Below are 10,897 nucleotides of genomic sequence, written 5' to 3' on the forward strand. Positions count from 1 at the left end.
ATTATCTGATTACGCGTTTAGTCGAATATTGTAATACCGAGAATGACTTTTTGAAAAGTGAATATGATGGGAAACATGGAGACTGGCTTTTCAGTCTTTAGATCCAAAGATTCCTCGAGATGCCATCGTGAGATCTCAGACCGTTAGGCAATATACCATTGAAACTTTCCTTAAAAATCTCTCTAGAAAGATGTAAGCCTTAAAAATGGTTCAAGCTCAACATAAAGCTCCGACTCCGGAACTCGTAAATTTTATATACAATAACGGGGAAGACCTCTTAGATTAAATAACTTCAATTGGCCACACGAAAAGGTGCACGACATGGGAAATGTGACCCTCGCTTGTGCCACAGTTAAATAGAAAGTCTCCTTGATGGGGAGTTAAATTAAAGTCGATCATAAAATCATTACTGAGAAAAATAACCCAAAAAGCAAAAAAATTATTTGAGCACATTTAACGGCGAGAGACGATCAACTTCGATGATATACAGCGTAAGAGTAATTTTCTTCCTATACATCGCTGATATATCTTCCCAAAATATCTCTACAGCAATATGCATGACAAAGAGCGCACATCTGGTTATTAAACAGTAGCTGATTGACATCCTTACCGATATATGAGTAAGAGCCTCTTGTTTGCTGAAATCAGCAATCCTGCAAAAAGATACTCGCTGATTCTTGAAATTTTTTTTGGAATGACTGTTTCGGTTTTGGAGACTAGCTTAGGGCTGAGTTAATGAGAAAAAAAAATCAGAGAGCATGACGTTTCTTTTAGTATCCCAGAGTTACGTGTCCCTTTATTAGCGGAGGGGATGATATACAACCAGTCTGGGTGATTCTCTCATATCCTAGGCGAAGAAAACATTCTAAAGAGCGAAAAGATGGTGTGTATCCTAACCATTTTTTATGAAATAAGCCATTTCACCTTTTCAGAGTATGAGAGCGGACGAAAAATTGTAATACTGAGAATGACTTCTAATTAGGTATATTTGGAGACTGGCCTTTCATTCTTCAGATTCAAAGAGCCCTGCAAATCCAAAACTGCTTGTGACGAACAGTATTAATGGGGAGATCTGAAAGGCCTTAACTGAAATCCTTTGGCGGTCATTACTTAGATAAATATGCTGGCATAATTTTGGGTATAATGCTGTAATCGGAGGAACGAGCATAATTCCGGCATAATAACTGAAGTTCTTAAGCGTAAATGCGTCAAATCATTTACCAACCTCGTTCCCAGGGATTTTCCCCTTTTGAATATCTTTTGGGGCGGGAAAAGGTCTTCCCGCGGTAGGTTTTCCCGCCCCACAAAATATTCAGAAAGGGAAAAGCCCTGGGAACGAGGTTGATCATTTACGCAATACTGTTGAAACTTTTCCTTAGAAATCTTTCTTGAACGATGTCAGCCTTGAAAATGATTCAAGCTCAATATAAAGCTTTTAATTCGGAATTGGAAAATTCTATATACAATAGTGGAAAATGCCGCTTAGCTTAAATGACATCAACTGGCCTAACGAAAAGGTGCACTACATGGGAAATGTGACCATCGCTTTTATCACAATTAAATAAAAAGTCTCCTTGATGGGGAGTCAAATTAAAATTGGTGGTAAAATCATTTCCAAGTTGTAGAAAATAGCCCAAAGAGGCAACAAACTGCCTTTGCACAGTTATTAACGGTGAGAGACGATCAACTTAAATGATTTATAGTTCAACATAAAAGTAATTTTCCTCTGATACACCCCTCATTCGCTGATATATCTTCCCAAAATATCTTTACAGCGATATAATATGAGCGTGATTCATGATAGCTTAAGCGAAACGTCACTTGAATTCGATAAAGAGCCTGATGACAGTTTCCACGGCTTGCTTGATTTTATTGTTGATATTTGATTGGAAAGAATCCAAACTATTGCTTTTTGGAGTAAATGGAAACTCAAATCGACGACCTTCTTAATTTCATGTTACTTTTATACACGATGGCAGTCCCATTTGCTAAAGCAGATCCAAAGGGTCCTCGAGATCCAGAGCTGACGAGCAGTAAAAGTAGTGAGATCTGAAAGACCTTAATTGAAGCTATTTGACGGTCACTGACAGGCTCAGATAAATTATACCGGCATAATTTTGGGTATGATGCGGTAGGCTGAGGATCGAGCGTGATTACAGCATAATTACTAAAATTCTTGAGCATAAATGCGTCAAAATACTTTGCAAAAATTCAGAGAGGTCTTGAACTATTTGTGAATGTGATACTTCTATCAGAGAATCTTATCTTCACAAGTTGTATGGCGAGTCCCACTTGATTTTCAATTAAAAACATTTTCCGTCAAACCTAATCAACCAATTCCGTTTTAGCGTATTTCCTCGAATAAGCACCCGGGCGCTTCTTCAAACTCATCGGCCGAAAAAAGGGGAGCTTTTTGGAATGAGGGTACTTCATACGAGTGGTAACTTATTAGCAAACTATTAGCCTGTACTGACTCAGGAGTAGTTGAAGCTTAAAAAGTTGTAGATAAAGTGGCGATAGAAACAGGTTTTATTTGTATTTAAGAAAGCGAGGAGGAGAGGGGGGATGTATTACAAACTAGTACTGAACGCTTTCTCAAAAAGGAATTTTGTGAGTTCTTTCTTAGTAGTAGCTAGGCTGCTACAGGATCTGATTGTTAACGCCAACGAGTACCACAAGGTAGGAGTAGCATGAGCAAAAGCACGATCCGCAAGTGTAGAGCAGGTGACCTTGGAAAGAACAGAAGAGATTTTGTAGACTAGCGACGAGCATAGTTGGAGGCAGGTTTTAGAGATAACAAATATTAGACTGTTTAACGACTTAAAATCAGAGAAAAGAAAATTTGAATTTGAACTTTGAACGATACAGTAAGCAAGTGTAGGTCTATGAGAGCAGGTGTAATGTATTCAAATTTCAGACATACATACATACATACATACATACATAAACTTTATTTACCTCGAATTTAAGAGTGGCTGTAAGCTAATATCTTCGAGTGATTAAAATGAAGTAAAAGGAATAATCTAAACTAGAATAAATGAATAATAATACATTAATGATAATAAATACTTACATATTAACATTAAATAAATATTTTTGTACTACTAAATTCAGTATAGTTACACAAAGGAGTCATACTGGAGTATTTGGCGCCGAAGGTCTGGAAAATTGGAAGTTCTAAAGGTGTCCGGGAGAGAGTTCCATAAGTTAGCGGCTAAGTAAGAGAAAGATTGAAGGCCATATGTTGTATTTTTAGGTTTTGGAAGGGACAAGATGTAATTACCACGTAAGTTATAGGACGTAGATCTAAACGTAAACATTTCATTTAAATATCCTGGATAGTTAGTAAAAAATAAACTCTTGTACAATATGATTAGAAAATTCTGTAGGCGTCTGACTTGAAGAGATTTTAAGTTGACCTTATTCAGTAACGTATTATACGAGGATTCATAATCTTGTAAAAGAAACCTTAAAATCCGCTTGTTTTAGGCCTCCACTTTACCAGAATTGCGGGTGCCGCAAAAGTGCTACACAGAGGAGCAGTAATAGAAATGGGGCAGGATGAAGGCCTTATACAGCTTTAATAGAGTGTCTCTGGCGATGAGTTTTCGGAATCTTTGCATAACTTTAAATTGAATGTTAATCTTTTTACATATAGTGGATACATGTTTGTCGAAAGAGAGCCTGTTATCAATATTCATAGCAAAAATGTCTAGAGAATTTTTAGTTAGGAAAGAGAAATTGTGATCAGTTTTTCCCATAATAAGGGCTTGGTGTTTAGTTACCCTTCATAGCGTTATTTTTGTACCATTGATTTGCCTTAGCTACTTCACTACCAATACATTTTTCCAGTATAACTGGATCAGTGTTTGAGTAATACACTTAGTGGTCATCAGCATATACATTCAGCTTGGCTTGCGTAACATGATAAAAGAGATCGTTAATGATAACATTAGAGAGCATTGGTCCTTAGACACTTCCCTGAGGAACACCTTGTTGAAGTCCTAAATGTCATAACTTTCCTATGTAATGTAATAAAGTCCTTAATGTCATAACATTTGGTCCTAAATGTAATAAAGTCCTAAATGAAATAGCATTTGGTCCTAAGCTTAATAAGCCTCCAGTGCATTAGTTTAACTGTGCTTGTGCATCCACATTGGGATGTTAAAGTGACAACTGTTGCACCAGAAAATCTTCTGACCAAAATTCATGGCGTATTGTAGGCTCTCTCGCTGATTTTAAGCAGAGTCTTTTTTCTTTGCTTGAGATGTACGCCGAGAAGCATTGGCTACAAACATTCATACGTACTGATGTGCATGCTTTTGGCATCAAATTGACAGATCCTAAAAAAATAGAACGTTGACCAATCCGGCCAACTTAACCGAACAGTGTTGGTAAAAAGATTTTATATTTTCGGCAAGTAATTTTTCACGGAAAAAAATGCGTTTTCTTTTTAGTAATAACGGATAACGGAAAATAGTATCTTTGTTTCACGCATCGCGACTGGCATATTATTCACAGTTCACGCCTTAAACATTTTACAATCACGAATCACGGCAATTAAAAACAGGCAATCACGTTTCCCTGAAATCCCCCACATTTACATTTAGACATGGAGACGAGACGGACGAGACGAAATTATTTGTCACGTCTGACCATTTACTAATGTAGATTTACTCAGATTTAAAAGACATGAAAACTGAAAATTCTTAACCTTGGGATCCTAAAGAAATTTATGAGAAGACAAATCCGAATTTGCGGAAGCAGTTGTAAACGAACGATGTAGTTAATTTAATATTACCATTAGTGCCGTTTACCCTTTCAGACTAGGAAAAGTCTAGGACGTGTGAACGAACTGAAGCGGAAACTGTTTCAAAACAGAATTTACATAAATTTCAACATTGCCTATATTTAGGTATACAACCCGTTAATCGACAGCAGATAAAGGCGTATTCTTTGCATTTTCTTCTCAATACATAGGACACTTTATTTTAATTTCTCGTTAGCGTTTTCTAAAATATACCACAAGCTGAGGTGGACATTAAGTTGGAAGAAATCGAAAGTGGTGACAAAGAAATATTGGCAGCTGAAGGCTTTTGAAAAGTCCCGCTGTATATGTACTTTCCTTAGTCTTAAAACTCATTAGTTAAATGCTCTTTAATGCAACCCTTTGCCTGTACTTTAAGTTAGACTTTGAGAGATATTTCTTAGGCTGTTCGAAAAGGTTGAAAAATGTTCTTGTTTTTCGCGATGAGGCATCGTGTTGGTATTTGGTGAAGGTATTTGCTTCCTCTTTTCTGTTGTGACAGTGTTTAAAAAGGGACTAACGAGGGACATCGATCAGAAAGCGACAACATGTAGCGATCTCTGTTGTTCTGTCAAGAAAGATGCATCTAAATGGTGGTTAGTCTTGTTATATATCTACCTTGAAATTCAAGTTTCTTGGCGGCGCACAATGAGACTGATTAGCGTAATGATTTATACATCGGAAATGCGCCAGTACATCACGGAATTGATCCTGAAACCTGTTCTCAGTGTTAGGAAGGGGACTGAGGTTGCGCTCCGACCGAGTCCTTTTATTGTTTTTGAGAAAGAATAAATGTTGCGTGATGTGCCTTAAGAAGGGAAATTTCCCTTTTGAATTAGGACAATTCATCCTGGCGGTACTACACAATTCGCGCCGGATACTCTGAAATTTGACCTTCAGAACAAACAGACAGAAATTCAAAGAAAAAAATTACTTTAAAACCTTTCAATCTTAGCACGGGTTTAAAAATGAGCCGTTTACAAAGCAAATATTTATTTGAAAAGCAAAATCCAAACGTTTTCGACACTGGGTCACCATCGGGGTAAGTAAGCAACGTCCGCTAAATTAATTTTCCTGATGCTATGAACGGACTTTTTCGAGGGTAGGAAAGGTATTCTTCTTCAGATAAAGAGTATCAGTTGAAATTATGTATTCTATTGATTGTGTATGATAATCTCAGCATGAGAAAATTAGCCAAAATTGAAAGAAACGACGGTAAATGACTTCGAAGTAAGCTAGATTTTATCCTTAAAGCAAAGAGACTTCGTTCTAATAAGAATAAAGAATGGCTTTTTTATTTTGAGAATCGAGAAAGAGAGCCAGCTGTGTTTTGTAGCACAATAAACCCGAGAGGGTCGTTTAAATTTTTTCTTTGTTTTAACTGTCTAGCCCTCCTACTGCTTTCTGCGACCTCGTCGCAGACATTGTCCAAAAGCAACGATCAACCACACAAGCGAGTAAGTCACTGTGCTTTAGAAGCGCAGAGGCGGATTGATAGTTAAGCTTTAACAGTAGGATAAGGTATTTGAATAAGTTTTTTGTTTGAAAAATCTCCAGTTTTCTTTTCCCTTCTTTTAATTTCTTTTCCAGACTTCTATAAATTTTCTTGTGTTTATTTAGCAACAGCGGTTGATTCTTGGTGTTTCCGTTAAAAATTTTGCGCGGGGAATTTGTGCGCGGCTGGCCAGATTGATCCACTCGCACTTGCCCAACGTTTGACCGCTGGTTTCAATTGTTGTGCAGTTATGCTGAACAGTCAGAATGCTCGGCACCTACAGCCCCAGCTGCTTCTAATCTTAGTCATCACCAGGCCCCACACTTGCAACTGCAATTACAAAGAAGAAGAATTGCGATGTGATATTCGACATCCCTTCTCGCCCCAAATAAGTCGATGTCTACGTATAAAACAAACTAAACATCTACTAGCTCATCACCATCGTTGGCTATGCCTTTTCGGCTTTATTGTCCCACAGAGAGAAAAGCCATCATCCCCACACTAGATTCTTTCGTCCTTTAAAATTCTTCGACTTCTACTTTGTTCACCTTTGATGATTTTAACATTGGACTTCCCCGTAATATAGCGCCTTATCACCATGGTCTCAGTTCTTTGACATAGATAACCCTTTTGAATGTGCTGGTCAGCAGCTTCTTTTCATTTACACCTGTTAAATGTAAGTCACTGAGTATATAATTTTACATAACCACGAAAATATTCAACCATTTGAAAACAATAACTTTCTGGAGAGCCGGTCAAGATCGGAATTAGGAAACAAAATGTGCATGCTAACAAGGTCTGGTCTAAAAAGTATGGACAAAAAATCATATCCAAGCCCGCAAATTGTCCGACTAACAAATTTGCAGACTTCCTTGTCCAAGTTTTTAATTTGGTTTATGACTTGTACCTCCATCACTGATCACACAACTATACCGTTATCACATTTTTCCAAAACCTATTGTACTTAAGAGTCTGAGCCAGTGATATATAGAAATACTGGTCAGCGTACTCATTGTTTTGCCAGCTGTCATTAGAAGCTGTCAGTAACGGTCTCCAGCCAATGCTACTCGACTTGCGACTAGTAAGTAAAAAGATACTGGTTGATATCAGCCCGCAATGTGACATGAATACTGGTCAGAGGATTTTTCGATGCAACAGCTGTCACTTTAACACCTCAACGTGGGATGTCCGCTATAACACCAATGCATTAGCGCAGTCGAACGATTGCATTAGAGGATTATTACATTTAGGACCAAATGTTATTATATCTAGGACTTTATTACATTTAGGACCAAGTGTTATTACATTTAGGACTTTATTACATTTAGGAGAGTTATTACATTTAGGACTTCAACACACCTCGGCCTATGCTCTGCCACCTGGAGTACGTAACTCCAATTCTTACTCTCTGCTTTCTTCTAGTTAGATAATCCTTTAGAAGCGCGCAGCCTTTCTCACCAACACCGTAAGCCTTGAGTTTTGCCAACAATAGGTCGTGCTGTATAAGATCAAACGCTTTAGAAAGATCTATGGACACCATACCAACCAGTTCCCTCCTATCTCGCATGCTCCTCCAATCCTCTGTCAATCGTAACAGGACTGTCTCACAACTATAGAACTTTCTATAAGAACTGATGAGATCAGGTAAGATGGTGCGATAAAAGTCTTTCATTTGTACCATCAACAGCCTTTCGTATACATTGTTGAGAACTGTTAGGTCTGTAACGGGCCTATAGTTGGTCCTGTTGAATTCAGCGCCTTCTTTAAACAAGGGTGTTACGTGACCCTTTTTTCCACTCGCTCGCATACACACCGTGGTCAATGGACGAGTTTAAAATGCTTGCAATAGGTTTAGATAATACAGCCGCCGAATCCTTCACAAGCCTAGGTGTCATCATGTCATGGCCACAGGATTTGCGACAATTGAATTCCAATAGCAGGCTTTCGATCTGTATTTGATTGGTGTGCTGGAACTAGAAACTTGCGTTGCTATACACCGATTTCAATAAAATGGCTGCCAGTCGGACAAAGTATGGGGCGACCACGAAAACGAGGCGTTTTAGGATGAAACCATGGCGTTTTCTGTGAAACGATACGAGTGTGATATTCCTGGAGCTCGGTGAGGAGGTCGAAAGCCATCTCTGAGGAAAGTTGATGAGTTAAGATTTTGGCTTTAGTGTCGGGGTGATCGTGCAAAAGGTTTGACTACAAAAGCACAACTAGTGAAACAGTGAGTTAGAGTTTTTGTAGCCCCTATTGTTTGAACTTCGATAGCTTGTAAACAAAGTCTGTTGTTTAGGCCGGTTTTTTCGGTTATTTCTAGTGTGGAAGAGTATATTTCCCAAGGAAAAGATACGAACATCATTGATCCAGACCCAAACCAAATATTCACGAAGAGAAAGCTGACCAAAGTTTGCTAAGTTCATTAAGTTCGGCGTGTTGTTTTAAACGCTTGATTTCTCTTAAGGCAGCGTCCTTTTCCTTACACAAAGTTGTTATTTGTCTCTGTTGTTGTTCTAAGTCCAGTTTTAATTGATTAATTTCTTCCGTGTAGGATTCTGTTATCGTAGCACTTTCAAACTCAATAGGGACCTTCAGATCCGACTACGAGTACGAGTACGAGTATGATTTTTGCGCGTGGGAGTCCTGGGGCTTAGTTGTCGTAAACACGGTCGTCGCCGTCGTCAGCTCGTAACAAAAATGTTTCAGTAGTTGTTCTGAGTACGGAGTGGCGACATTTTGTCGGTCATGGAAATGTTTAGCAGACGAACCACACAAGATGCTCTGGCATTTATGTTCATGGAGGATATCATCGATGAAGTCGAGTTTTCGTTGCTTTTCGAAACGGTGAACGAGAAAAATCCGTCCTTTCCCTACTGGTCATACGATCGCTTTGACTTGACTCGCGTCACATGACTTTGAACTTAAAGTACAGCACAGTTCTTGAAAAACAATTTCTAACATGCAAACATAACAATTTGTTAGTAACTGTTTAATGTAAACTTTGTGCATCTATGAGTCGCTTGAAACTTGTAAAAACAGCTATAGAGACTAACCTTTAAACCCGCCTGAGCTCAGTCGTACTCGGGGAACGAGTTTTCTTGAAAATCTCGTAGTTCTTAAAAGGATGGCAGCGAGATTTTGAAGACAGAACGAGTTTGCGTGACATGCTCACGCTATCGCGCATGCGTGCTAGTTGCACTTTGGTAATCTCGTTCTCGTACTCGAAGTCGTAGTCCGATCTGAAGGTCGCTAATGTCCTCAACAGCACTAGCGGAAAGGCTCTTCTCGATAGCGCTATTTGTTGTTGTTGAGTCGGTGTCCAGATTTCTTTTCAAACGCTCATTTACTACTGGATCCGTCCTCAGACAAGGAGCTGGTCGCTTTCTTGGTGAGGTACGCGGCCAGCTAAACTTCGTAGGAAAGATTTCACTACGTCTTTTTAAAGACATTTTCCCACCAAAACATTTTTCCATTTCGCACAGTTCGAAATGGAGTGAATATACTTTCGTGTTGTCGTTCAAGTTGAAATTTTTGCCAGGGTCTCGTCTGATCTTGACAAGTCCGCCAGACCTTTTTAAGTGACGCTTCTTTTGGGAAGCTAAAGAAAGCAAGTTTTTCTCCGTTGGGCCCAGTAGTTCCTTTTTAAGTACAATGAATGAGGAACACAACAGTGTATGTTTGACCGCGAAGTCCTATCTGTAAGGCCCGCCGAGTCCTAAAATACCTCGTTTCAGTGCTTGCCCCATTCTTCGGCTGAGCGGCAGCCATTTTTTTGAAATCGGTGTATTATGTTGTAGTATTACTATAATACTTGGATGGTTTACAAAATTCTTACCGTACTCCTCTTCGCTCACCGCCCTCACACTCTCCGTGATCTTAATAAAATGTTGATACAAAAGCTCGGCAATTAAAAACTTATCAGTTATGACCTGATTGTTTTCTTCAAGAATAATGTCATCAGCCTGTTTTGTTTGCTATGAAGGAAAGGACGATACGTGTTCCAGAATTCCCTTGGTCTGTCCGGCTCCGTCGATCAGAACACATTACACTGATTGTGCCTGTGTCGTTGCGTGTGATCAGAGAATTTTTTTGTGAACGGCTGTGACCTTTATTTCTGCGGAACGAATCTTTTTGTCATGTTGCTTTGGAGGCACTTCTATTAATATTTCACGCCAAACATTGCTGTATTTTCTTTACTGGCCATACACTTTGCATATGACCAACATTTAACTCATATAACCTGTTCCGGTGTCCATGACATGATGTGGTATTTTTGATGATCTAAACTCTGAGTTCCAGGCAAGCAGGTATTTAAAATGAATTCTGTCCTACCGCAATTTTCTTTTAAGAGTTTGGAAAGCATTCTCTTTGTCATATTTTTTTTATGATATTCACAACATGCATCTCACGCTGTTTGCCGTTTTAAGACACTTTTCCACGCTAGGGAAATTAAAATCAAACATTGGAGCTTGTTTTTACAACGATCAGCCTCAGGTCTTGAATCATCAGTCTCGTCGAAAACTGCAATAATTAATTCCTCGTGCGCTGTTATCAGTGCCATGTGCTATCGACAAGTCAACGTTCCACATTGT

This window comes from Stylophora pistillata, chromosome 1, assembly GCF_964205215.1.
Source record: "Stylophora pistillata chromosome 1, jaStyPist1.2, whole genome shotgun sequence".
Lineage (NCBI taxonomy): Eukaryota > Metazoa > Cnidaria > Anthozoa > Scleractinia > Pocilloporidae > Stylophora > Stylophora pistillata.